Genomic DNA, 13,019 nt, shown 5'->3' on the forward strand with positions numbered 1-13,019 from the left:
CTTCACTTTCACCCTCCCTTCCTGAGTTCAGCAGCCCTGTTTCCACCTCCAGGTGCTCGCACTGGCTGTTCCCTCTGCCTTATGCTGTTCCTCCGGATCTCCTGATTGCCTCCTTGCCAACATTCAGGCTCCTCCTCTGAGAGTGTCCCCTCCCTACCTTCCGGCCACCCTCTCCCTCCACCCTGCTCCCCTCCCTCCATAGCCCTCATCCCTACTGGAACACGGTAATCACCGGTCTGCTTGTCCATCATGTGTCCCCCCCAGGAGATCAAGGCCCGTGTTGATCTGTCCAGTGCTGGCAGGGAGGCACCTCCCCGGTCTGCAGCACATCGGGCACCAGATGTTGCCTGGGGGAAGGCAGGCGGCAGGAAGCCCCTGACCCACCTGTGGAAGGAGAGCAAAGAGGGTGCGAGAAACCAACAAACAGTAGAAGGAACAGCCAGAGGGCAGGCGAAGGCCTGGTCCCCCCGCAGGGCTCCTCCGACGGAGATCACGTGTCCTCTGGTGGGTTCAGCACTCCTGGCCTCTTCACAAATCGGGGCCTCATCCCCCAGGCCCCTGTCTGTGGTGCCTTCTTCTCATTCCACTCTCCTCGTTCCCTGGGGCCCCTGGGGTGCGGCGGCCTCAGCGGCCGGCCGGCAGGAGGCTGGCTGCGCGTATTCTGCAGCCCTTTCCCTGTTTCCCCCTTCCCGGGGGGGGGGGAGGCGGGGGGCTTGGGACTGGATCGCAGCCAAACGTGGCCGCCCCTCGCTGCTTCTCTTCCCCTCTCGGCGGGGGGATTCTTTTCACCAAGCCAAGCAACTAGCGACCTCCTGCAGCATCCGCCGGGGAAGAAATGATTGATGCCAAACACACGGAGGCTCCGATTTGCAGTCCCCGTGGGGTCGTTCTCCGCATCTGGAAGTGAGTTTGTTTTGCACACTTTGCAGGTGGTAGGTCTTCGGAGGAGGGCAGCAAGGAATTCCGCGGTCTTCGAGCAGAGGTGGGGAGGGGCGGAAAGAGAGCGAGAGAATCCTAAGCAGGCTCCACATGTCACAGCAGAGACCGACATGGGGCTCGAACTCAGGAATGACGAGCTCATGACCTGAACCGAAACCAAAAGTCGGACGCTTAACTGACTGAGCCACCCAGGGGCCCCCCCCACAATGCATTTTTAAAAGAAAATAGAAAACCCAGGAGACAGAGGAGGCTGAAGACAAGTTGCACACACCGCCTATCTGGAAAGCCAGGCATGGCTGGTCTGATGGTGGTCAAGGTGGGGAGAGGCTGGCCGAGCCTCCTTCTGACCCAGGGCTGACCCCAGAGCTTATAGGACCTCTGCTGAGGGTGGCTTCTCTAGGGTGCCCCCGCCTCGGTCACCTCGGGCTGGATAGACTTCTGGGGGCCTTCGAGAGCTGCCTCCCCCTCCCCCTTCCCCTCCCCCTCCCCAGGGGAAGGCTCGCTCTCTCTCTCCAGGCTACAAGCTGTGTGACCTAAGGCACCAGGGCCTGTCCCACTGGAGAAACAGGTGCAGCATTTTCTCTCTGTGCGCTCCCGAGGGCCCCAGCCTCACCGCCCAACCTCCCTGGCCCTTGAGTCTACTTAACATTGGTCAGGGAGCGATTTAGCAGTTTCCTTGGGTCTCTGTTGCTCTGCTGGAGAGGAAATTCATTTGCAGGGTAATTTTTAAAGGCTTTTACATAAATTTGATTCCAGAAATGAACCTTTTGAGTCCTCAAAGAAGAAAAGGTAGAACTCGAAAGGTGTTAATTACCTTGCCTATGAAATGGGCAAAATGTGAATTCCGGCTCTCGGGGCAAAGGGGCAGGACAGATTATTGGCACATCAAGGACCCCTACCTTTTCTACTTTGTGTCTGAGATGGATCAAAAGTCGGTAGAGGTGTGGCCTCGACCCCGGATCAAGTACATTGCCCCCCCTCCATTTGTTTTCTAAGCCCCCAAACTGCCCAGGCAGAATCTCCAGCCTTGGACCCATCAGCAGCAGAGAACGGCCTGACTGGTGCCCTGGGGGCTCTGCTGTGTCTTCCTGGTGCAGGGCAGGGGCTGCCTAGCCGAGTGGGAGCAGTGCTGAGACACTACAGGCTGGCCCGTGGGGGTTGGGACCTCAGGTAAGAGGCTCTGGGGTTGACAGTGGTCGTATCTGGGAAGGGTGTTATTCTAGGGGTCAGGTGGAGAGGTCGTGTCTTAGAGAAGGGGACCTCTGAGCTCCCCGCCGATCAGTGTCAACCCCGAATGACCTTGGGGCACGGAGAAAGACAAGGTTCAGGTGGGACCTCGGGTGATGGAAGTCTGTGGGAGAGAGACTACCAGGAGCCGTGTGTAGGAGCTATGACAGAACAGAGCATTCTGGACTTAATCAGGGGCCTCACGTCTGAGACTGAAGGGGCTGAGGTGGCCCAGCTGTCTTGCTCATGGGAGACATAACACTAGCTATGAAGGAATCCTGAATTTGAAAATGTCAGCATTGACCTAACCAACATGGGAAATGGACAAAAAATCGGGAGTAGGGATTTCCTAGACCAGCAGGTTACAGAATCTGATGATTTCTTAGAAGGAAGAAGGAGGAGGGGGAGGAGGAGGGGGAGGGGGGAGGGGGAGGAGGGGGAAGGGGAGGGGGAAAAGGGGGAGAAGGGGGAGGAGGAAGGGGAGGAGGGGGAGGGGGAGGAAGAGAAGAGGGGAGGGGGAGGAAGAGAAGAGGGGAGGGGAAGGAGGAGGAGGGGGAGGAGGAGGAGGGGGAGGAGGAGGGGGAGGAGGGGAGGGGGAGGAAGAGAAGAGGGGAGGGGGAGGAAGAGAAGAGGGGAGGGGAAGGAGGAGGAGGGGGAGGAGGAGGGGGAGGAGGGGGAGAATGAGGAGGAGGGGGAGGAGAAGGACTGGGAGGAGGGGGAGGAGGAGGAGGGGGAGAAGGAGGAGGAGGGGAGGGGGAGGGGGAGGAGGGGGAAGGGGAGGGGGAGGAGAGGGAGGGGGAGAAGGGGGAGGAAGGGAAGAGGGGAGGGGAAGGAGGAGGAGGGGGAGGAGGAAGAGGAGGAAGGGGAGGGGGAAAAGGGGAAGAATTAGTATCAAGCTACCCACAGTTGTGGAGATATGGGGGCAGACAGAACCTGCGAAAACAGAGGCTTTCCTTGTGTCACCTCTAGGAGGACAGAGGTGACTGGGCGGCTTTGAGAGAGGACAGATCAGCAATAACTGCTGCTGACACAGCCACGGAGCGAGGCTGGTCTGGCGGAGAGCAGACACCACAGCTTCCTTCTCAAACGGACCCCCTCGTGTCAATAAGTCTGAGGTAACCCGATGTCCCATGGGACCTGAGGTGTCTGTCCCCAGTGCACCACACAACTGGCATATGTGTACTTGGGCTGCAGTTTGGGGACCTCGGGGGAGGGCGTGGCCTGTGACGAAGGGAGGCCTTTCCCGGAGCCCTTTCGGGCCCCTGGAGACCCTCGGCCTGCCTCAGACTAGCTGAACAGAAGGAGTCATGGCAGAGCCTTGGGTCCACAATGGGGTAAGTGGATAATGGCTGGTAAGAGCTTAGCTTGGGGAGACCATGAAGCTGAGAGAGTGAGGGTGGGACCAGGAGGGGAGCTTCAGAGTTTGTGAGTCTTTGGGGCTCCCCACTGGGGAAGCACTGGGTCGCCTCACAGGGGCTCCCTTTGCATCTGGGTTACAGCTTACAGATCGATAGCTACTCTTCAGGTGCCCTGGAGCCCTTTTCGATGTGGTACCAAAGTGCATATCCGAGCCAGAAGCCATCTGAGTAGTGGGGTCTGGGGCTTTAAGCACATCCCAGAACTTTAAGGCTTTCTCAGAAGGAGTCTCTGGGGACCTAGGAAAGAGGGAAGGAGCAGGTAACGGCGTTGGCCACCATCTGGCTTGCATAGAACCTTTGTGCAGATTGTTAAAAACAGCCCCCTCTGGGCCCATCAGAAAGATACGGGACTTGGCAAATAAACCACAGTCTGTATTTTTGGTGCCTTTGTGCAGTCTACAACCTGCTCACATACGGGTTGTGGTAGGCTGAATAACGACTCTCCAAAAAATATCCACAGCTAAAACCTCCGGAACCTATAAATGTTACCTTCATGGTAAAGGGGGCTTGCAGATGTGACTAAGTTGAAGATCTTGAGATGGGGAGATTATTCTGGAATATATGGGTGAGCCCTAAATGTAATCACAAAGGTCCTCCTAAAAGGGAGGCAGGGAGGTCAAAGGAGGACACACGTCTGTGTGTCCACAGAAGGCAGAGGCTGTAGCCGGTCAGGGAAGGGTCATGTGACATGCTACGGAATGCAGGGACTCCCAGAAGCACAAGAGGCCAAGAAATGAATTCTCCCTGAGCCTCCAACAGGAACTGGCCCTGCGACACCTTGACTTTGACCAACTGAGACTGATTTTGGACTTCTGACCTCAAACCTGTGAAATAATTAATTTGTGTTGCAGGGAACCATATCTGTTTCTTGCCACAGAGGCGGCAGGAAATAAATACACGGCCCTTTGACCACTCTTTCCTTCTTTCTTCGAAAAAAGCCTTCTCTTTTCACCTGCGACGCACGTTGGGATTTCAAGTACGATTTCATCCCACGAGGAAGGAGATGTGCGGCCGGATGCAGTCTAAAAACAGCGCCGGACCCCAACACAGCGCTGCCATGGTTCTGACATGGTGAAGAGGTAAAGTAAAACCTTGGATTGCGTGTCACTTGTCCTGCGAGTGTTCCGCGAGATGAGCAAACATTTCTAATAAATTTTACTTTGATAAACGAGCGATGTCCTGCAACGTGAGTTCAGTATGTGATGCTGAACATCATATGATCACAACTTAGCTGGTGGTTCTCTCTCTCTCTCTCTCTCTCTGCGGGATTGTGGGTGATCATCTCCCATGCCCTAATGCTTGGTCTCAGGCTGCAGGGTTTGGCAGAAATCAGTGAGGCTTCAGAACGTTGGAAGGTGCCCTCAACTGGCACTCGTGTATTTTTTTGTCCCTTCCACGCACCTGTGGACAGTCCTTTGCTTTTCCAGACAAGAGGAAGCTTAGGAACGCTTTGCTTCATTCTAGGTCAGGCTGCCCGCAGATAGAGACCCTTTCCTCTGCTGCCAGTTACATTAAACACAGTATATGACAAGAGTTTATTAATACTCTACTGTGGTCAACATCCGTGTGAACGTATACGATGGTCCCCATGCAGAAAAAAATGCAGTGATTATCCCATTAGTGATAGTAAAATTCGTCCTACACAATAACCCTCCTCTCTCTCTGTCTTTATGTTTTGTATTTTCTTTAGCATTTTGTATTATATTACAGTATTATGATCATTTTTATGCAAATATTTTTGAGTCGTGGAACGAACCATCTCAGTTTCCCTTATGTCTTAAAAAAATCTTTTTTAATGTTTATTTATTTTTGAGAGACAGAGCACAAGTGGGGGAGGGGATGAGAGAGAGGGAGGCACAGAATCCGAAGCAGGCTCCAGGCCCTGAGCTGTCAGCACAGAGCCTGATGCGGGGCTCAGACTCACGAACCGTGAGATCATGACCTGAGCCGAAGTCAGATGCTTAACCCACTGAGCCACCCAGGCGTCCCTCTTTTTTTTCCCTTTTTAAAAAAAAAATTTTTTTTAATGTTAATTTATTTTTGAGACAGAGCCAGAGACAGAGTACAAGTGGGGGAGAGACAGAGAGAGGGATACACAGAATCCGAAGCTGGCTCCAGGCTCCGAGCTGTCAGCACAGAGCCCGACACGGGGCTCGAACCCACGAACCGCAAGATCATGACCTGAGCTGACATCGAACACTCAACCAACTGAGCCACCCAGGAGCCCCAAGTTTCCATTATTTCTTATGGGGAAATTCGCTTTGATACACAAGTGCTTTGGATTACAAGCATGTTTCCGGAACGAATGATGCTCGCAAACCAAGGTTTTATTTGGGATTGGGATTTGCTAGATGTCCTTCCACTAAGTCTCGGGGGGCAGTTCTGTTTACTCATACGTTCAACCCATCCACGAGTGTTTACTGTGCACGTGCTATGTGCTCAGCTTATTATAAGGGCTGGTCACACAGACAACGCAGCGTGAACAAGGGAAACAGGTCACGTGTGAACCTGACATTCCAGGGAAGACAGGCCAATAAACAAAACAAAAGCAATATTTTGTTTAGTGGTGACAGGAAGACAATTAAACTCGGTGTCACAAAGTGCAGCTGTTCTCGACTTTTTGACTGCACATCTATCAAAAAATATCGAGCACTACACACACATCGATGCATGCAGATAAAATTGCTGATAAGCAATACGCATGTGCCACTGTACTAATGCCTGTAAATTTTTTTGTAACGTTTATTTATTTTTGAGGGACACAGAGGGACAGAGTGCGAGCAGGGGAGGGGCAGAGAGGGTGGGAGGCACGGAATCCGAAGCAGGCTCCAGGCTCCGAGCTGTCGGCCCGGAGCCCGACACGAGGCTCAAACCCACAAGCTGCGAGATCATGACCTGAGCTGAAGTCGGACGCTTAACCGACTGAGCCACCCAGGAGCCCCTGTACTAACGCGTTATAAAATGTACACAGATAAATCTGGCATAAAATGGTGTAAATAATAATAGAAGTGGAAATTCTATCGCTTCCTGTACCTTGCTGTGTCGCCTTTGGTACCCCCGAGTGTGGGTCCGGCTCTGGGGACCCCTGATACCCTTGAGACCCTTGAGATCATGCTCTAGGCAGGATGTCAAGGAAGATTTCTCTGAGGATGGACCGTTTGCCTCAAGAGCTGACCAATGGGAAGAAGGTGCCAAGAGATTTGGGGGAGAACCTTCTAGACAGAGAGGCCAGCAGCTATAAGGCCCAGAGAGGGGAGTGGGCTTGGTGTTTCTGAGGAAGAGACAGAGGGTCAGGGTGTCTGGAGCAGAGGTGACAGCAGAATGGCCAGAGGCTGGTCTGAGAAGAGGGCACAGGCCAGCTCCTGGAGGTCTGCAGCCACATCGGGAGTGAGGGTTTAATTCTGACACGATGGCAAGCCATTAGAGGGTTCCCAGCAGGATTGTGCTGTGATCATAGGGTCCATTTTAATCGATTTCCCTGGCTCCTCTGTAAGGAGGGATTATAAGCGCAGGATCAGAAGTGCTGAGACCAGGCAGGAGCTTCTGGTAACCCTCCAGCAAGAGGAGACAGTGGCTTGAATTTGGGAGGCGGCTGAGGGGCGAGCGGGAAGTGGATGAACGAGGGACATCGTTTTGCACGCAGCGTTCGCCGGACTGGGCCGGTGGTGAGGACCAGGCTGGAGATGGGGGAAGAGTCGGGGCCGACTCCTGGGTTTCCAGCCTGAGTTGGGTTTCCAGCCTCAGTTGATTTCCGGCCCCCAGGTTGGGTTTCCAGCCACAGTTGAGTGAAGGGGAAGTCGGGGCTCCATTCTGCTCCGTCGGCGGGAGACGTGTACAGGAGTCTGTGTGTGCACGTGGGGGAGGGTCGGGACTGTGGGTGTGAACTTGGCAGTGGTTGGGGAGGGAGGCCTGGGGAGGCCTGGCCTGCCCAGACGGCAGCCGGTGGCCAGCAAGGGGCAGCTCGAGAGCCCGCGATGGGAAAAAGCCGTGGGAAGGAAGCAGGAAATCATCAGAGAGGAACCACACCATAGTCCAAGTTTGGCCCAGGGTCAGCCCCGCTCTTCCCATGTTGCGAAGCGGTACAGTTTCGCCGTAGCAGCAGCCACGGGCCCCGGGGGACTGGCAGCCGGGAGGCCCCGAGCCCCTTTGCTCCAGAAGAATGTCAAACCTGGGGGCAGGCGGCCAGCACGGAAGCCTGTGCCCGCAGGAGCCCCCGCCAGCCTCCCGGGGCGGGGAGGGGCCCAAGAAAACAGGTGCAGTCCCTCCCGGGCTCCCTCCCTCCTCTGCATTGCAGCTGCTTCCAGGGCTGGGGCTCCTGACATCTCGACAAATGACGCGGCCAGGCGGCAAAGCCGCTCCAGCCAGAGAGCTGCAGGCTTCCCCGGGAGGGCCGCGCACAGGCCCGCGACTGCCCACGGAGCAGGCGTGAGTGCCAGCCGCAGACTCTCCCGCTAAGAAATCGCCTCTTATTTGCTGGTAACTGAGCTTGATTTCCATGTCAGGTTCCCATTCCCCCAAGTCACAGAAGACACCACCTCTTGCGAGTCTCAGTTTCTTGTCTCCTGGGGTGGCGTCCAAAAGCCACGTGGGTCGTGGCTCGGTCAGGCTGCGTGTTCCGAGCTGGCCCGAGTCCCTCTGGTCTTCTGCCATCAGTGTGCCCCCCTCTGCCCGCAAGGCCCCCTCGGGTCCACCAGATCTCACTGCTGCCTGTGGACCACCCTTGGGTCCCCCGCACCCCACTCTCTAGGGCCTGAGAACTGCTCCGGGACCCTCTAGGTACGTGGGTTCCCTGAAACTTTTGTGCTACAACCTGGTGCTTGGGACCTGCGACCCCATCCTGGCTGCTCCGCCCACTTACACCCCCCTGCAGACATGGGACTCTGGCCTCACCGAGCTGGGCTGGGCAGTCCTGAGTCTCCTTGGGTTCTGACCGGGGAAGAGGTCAGAGGTCAGAGGCCACTTCTCTTCTTAAAGGTCCAAACTTACACTGAGGTTTAAGACCCTCTTGGGGGCAGCCCAGGGAACGGCGGGGGTGGTGGGTGGGGGGGTGGAGGCCCTTTGCCCTTTGCTCCCCCCCCGCCAGTGCCCCCTGCCCACTCCCAGCCCAGGGGTTGCTCATCCAGGCACACCGGGTGGGGGGGGTGGGGTTTTTAGGTCATCCCCCCACCAACCCCCACCCACCCCCACCCCCACGATCTTAAACTTTAGTCTCAGGGTTTGCTCTAGGTTCTAGGAATGCAAAAACCCTCCGTTTACCCTCTGTGCCAGATGCTTAAGGACCTAAAAACCCGGGAGGTAGTGTAACAGGGAGCCCTCGCAGAAAAACTCATTCACTCTTAGTCCAAAATACCTCTCAGCATCTGAGAATGGGAGCCCGCCCCGCCCCGGTCCCAGAGCAGCAGTGGGTGAGACTTCATTTCCCCTCTGAGTGGAAACAGCCTTCCAAGAGAGCATCCCAGACATCTCATTAACAGGATGCTGGATGCCCGGTGCTGGAAGGGGCCCGCAGGGAGACCTCGGTCACCTTTCCACGCTGAGCCTGAACCCATCCGTGTCACCGCAGTGCGTGTGTCCCGTAACAGGGAACTCTCTGCCATAACTTTCAGATGTTGCTCACTTGTAGAATATTCCTCCTTAATTCAAGGCAAAAATCTGCCTTTCTGCGACTTCCGCATGCTGATTCTGGTTCTGTTCCCCGGACGGGAAAAAAACAAATAAACAAAGATCCGCCCCCAGAGAGCCCAGATGGGGGCAAGACAGAAAGCGTGCTTCAATGATTTCCAAGAGCTAAACATTCCCTTTTTTTCCCCCCAAAGTTTATTTAGTTATTTTGAGAGAAAGAGAGAGAAGAGGGGCAGAAAGAGGGAGAGGGAGAGAGTATTAACAGGCGCTGCACTGTCAGTGAGGAGACCATCCCCGGGCTCGAAACTCACGAAACGTGAGATCGTGACCTGAGCTGAATCCAAGGGTCAGACGCTTCACACACTGAGCCGCCCAGGCACCCCCAAGAGCTAAACATTCTTGAAGTGTGACGTCCCTGGTCCCCCAAGGGCTCCTCTGGTGATCGGGACTCCAGGGCTCTGGGGCTAGGCTGGCCCTTGGCTGGTAGCATGAAGCAGGAAGGGAGAGCAAGAAGGCCAGGCCTGGGGCCAGGTCAGCCTCCTTGGGAACCCAGCTGCTGGGATGGGCAGGGAGGATCCCATCTGCTGGGCAGATCAGAGCCTTCAAGAGGGGATAATAGTGGATTTCGACTGGCACCTCCTGGGTGCTAGGATTTAACTCATTTTATCACAACAAGTCTATAAATTAGGTACTATCATTCCCATTTAGCAGATGATGAGACAGAGGCACGAAGAAGTTGAGTAACTTGCCCCAGGGCACAGAGCCAGGAAGACGTGGCTGCACCACGGGGCGCCTGCGTGGCTCAGTCGGTTAAGCGTCCGACTTCGGCCCAGGTCAAGAGCTCACGGCTCGGCTCGTGAGTTCGAGCCCCGCGTCAGGCTCCGTGCTGACAGCTCGGAGCCTGGAGCCTGCTGCGGATTCTGTGTCTTCCTCTCTCTCTGCCCCTCCCTAGCCCACGCTCGCACTCTCTCTCTCTCTGTCAAAAATAAATAAACTTAAAAAAAAAAAAAAGAAGTGGCTGCACCAGATTCAACCCCCTGCCCCCAGTCCAGTCCAGAGTCCACTCTGCTAATCACTACACGGTGTAGCAGGGCATTGCTCAGACGTGGAGGGTGGGGAGGGGGAGTCCAAGCAGCCCCTGCATTCTCACTGCTTGTTTATAGACTTGGACTTGGCCCAAGATACCGTGGGACTCAACACCCACTTTGCAGATTCAGGAACGGATGCCCGCCCAAGTAGGAGCTCGGGCTAAGGCAGGGGCTGCCCGGCAGGAGCTGGATACGGAGGGAGGAGCTGTCGGTGGGAGTGGGAACCCCAGAGGGGACTTCGCCACTGCTGGAGGCATGTTCAAGGCAGAGAAGGAGATGGGGACGGGAAATATACCCTGGTTCCTCTGATTCTCCTAACCTCCAATCTCCTGTCGATACCTCTCGTTGGCTGAACCCAGCTGCCAACAGAGCCAGGAAAGGTAGCTTGTAGGGGGCAGACCCTGTGGTGAGCGCAAAGCAGGGGAGTGGATGCGTGCACAAGCAGGTAAGAGACTGGCACGTTTGCAGATAGATGACCTCCAGAGAAGAGGTCTCAGAAGCAGGCTGAGGAGTGATCATCTCATTGGGCCAAGGTAGCCACTAACTGATTCTCAGACCAGACGCCATGTCTGTTACATCCTCTGTCGTGAGCTGGAGCCCTGTGTCTTGGGGGGGCAGTCATCGATGAGAAATCATGCTTCTTCTCAGCCCTGGGGGGCCCCCTGTTCTGTTGGCGAAGGAAGCAGGACAGAGAACGCCAGCCGGATTTCCAGCTGCATGAAGTTCCAAGAGGGAGTCTTGGGCTAGTCTATTGCACCTTCTTCAGGGACCTCAACATTAACAGAGCTATGCCTTTGAGTGGCTGGTATGAAGAATTGAGTCCTTCTTCACTCAAATTGTATCTATTGATAAGTGAAAGGGACCCTCCCCCCCCCGCTTTTGTACTGGGCATAGAACTCTTACGATGGTTAATTTTATGTGTCAACTTGGATGGGTCAAATGTTATCCTGGATACTTCTGTGAAGGCGTTCGTTGGATGAGATTCATATTAAAATCTGTGGTCTCGGAGTAAAGCAGATTACTCTCCCTAATGCGGGTGCCATCTTCCAATCAGCTAAAGGCTGTAATAAATCAAAGATGGACCTCCCCCAGGCAAGAAGGGATTCTGCCAGCAGACAGCCTTTGGATGTAGATGGCAGCTCTTCCCTGAGTCTCCAGCTGCCAGCCTACCCTGCAGATTTTGGACTCGCAACCTCCACAAATGGTGTGAGACAATTTTTTAAAAATAAATCACTCCCTCCTCTCTTTCTAGCTCTCTCCCCGCCCCCCCTCTCTCCATACCGTTGGTTCCATTTTTTCTGGAGCGCCCTGGCTAATACACCTCCAGTAGACTAAGGATTTGATTTATTGCTCCCTTTGGGAGACATAGCACATGGACTGCCACACGGGTGGACCTTGGAAAATTGTCCCACTTTAGCATGCCCAAACGTCTCGTAGGGTGAACCATGCTAGCACGACTCTCTACGCGAGCAGCTCTTGGGGAAATCAGTCTTGCGGATGGAACATGGCATTCCTTCCAGGCATGATGGCTTGCCCTTTGAATGTCCTATGTGTGCTTGCTATGCTAAGGGGAGTCTCAAGCCACCTGCGCCCATTCCGGGTTCCAGGCTTTGTCCCCCAGGACTTCAGGTGGCACTAGAATTTGCAGCATATCCTGCAGGGTGCAGGGGCTGGCCTTGTGTGCTTTTATGGGGACTATTGGACCAATGCCACCTCTGCTGTCCCCTGGGAGAGGCCCCTCGGGATTCAAGCCTGTCTTTGCATTCTGGAGCATGCGTCACTTTCGACCTGTGGACATGTTGGCCAGGAGCGTCCAGCTCACCCGAGGCTCAAGACCACTGCCGACCCTGGACGCTACGTACATGGGCACGTGTAAGATTTCTGGGCTTTCCAGCCTGCTTGACATCATCTGTTCCCTCCTCTTGGGAGCCTCTTAAAGCTTCCTCTTGAAAACACAGTGTTCTTTTTATCTTCCCCTCTCCAACCCCCAGCACGAGGCTGAGACGGTAATACATAATTCATGTTTGTTAAAGAAATGAACGAATGAGTATTACCGGCCCCAACCGATGGCCGAAGAAGCAAGTGTATCACAAGCTGGAAGATTTCTACCTTATGCTCAGACCACTACTGGGCAAAAAGGCAGCAATGTTGGTGGATAAACTGCTCTTTTTCTCTTCATCTTCCTGCTCGCCCCCCAGCCGCCCCAGGGGCAGACCCTAGGAATAGCGGCGTGGTGGGTCACAAGGCTGTCACAAATACCCCAAGGGAACCTCCAGGTTCCTTAAGTACACCACCTTTCCCCTCTGTCAGCAAACATACTGGACGTCTCTTGAAAAATAGGTTTTTCACGTACCCAGGAACATTTGTAGTGAAGTGCATACATACACTGGCCATTACTTTGGATTGTCCTTCAGTTTTAGGCGGTTGGGTTTCTAGAGTCTAAAAGGAGCTCTAGGAAGCCATTCCTATTGCCAATGACAGTCAGCTAAAAGGGGCACTCGATTTCTCTCGGGCGTCCTCCCTCGTCCGAGCTGTAGCACGTTTCCAGAAAGACTGGAGGGTTGTAAAATTGTAGCAAGAAGCACACATTTTGAGTCACTGGCTCTTGGCAAAATTTCTAAACTCCTTTTCAAAAGAACTAAAGAGAACTCAGTCTAAGACCCCTGCCGGAGGTCAGAGTGAAGGTGGGATTCCACCCTATGATTCCGAGGGGTAGAGCAAGTCT

Source organism: Lynx rufus, unplaced genomic scaffold (genome assembly GCF_022079265.1).
Source record: "Lynx rufus isolate CCGP_SWC_20201006 ecotype Redwood Valley unplaced genomic scaffold, mLynRuf1.p SCAF_27, whole genome shotgun sequence".
Taxonomy (NCBI): Eukaryota; Metazoa; Chordata; class Mammalia; order Carnivora; family Felidae; genus Lynx; species Lynx rufus.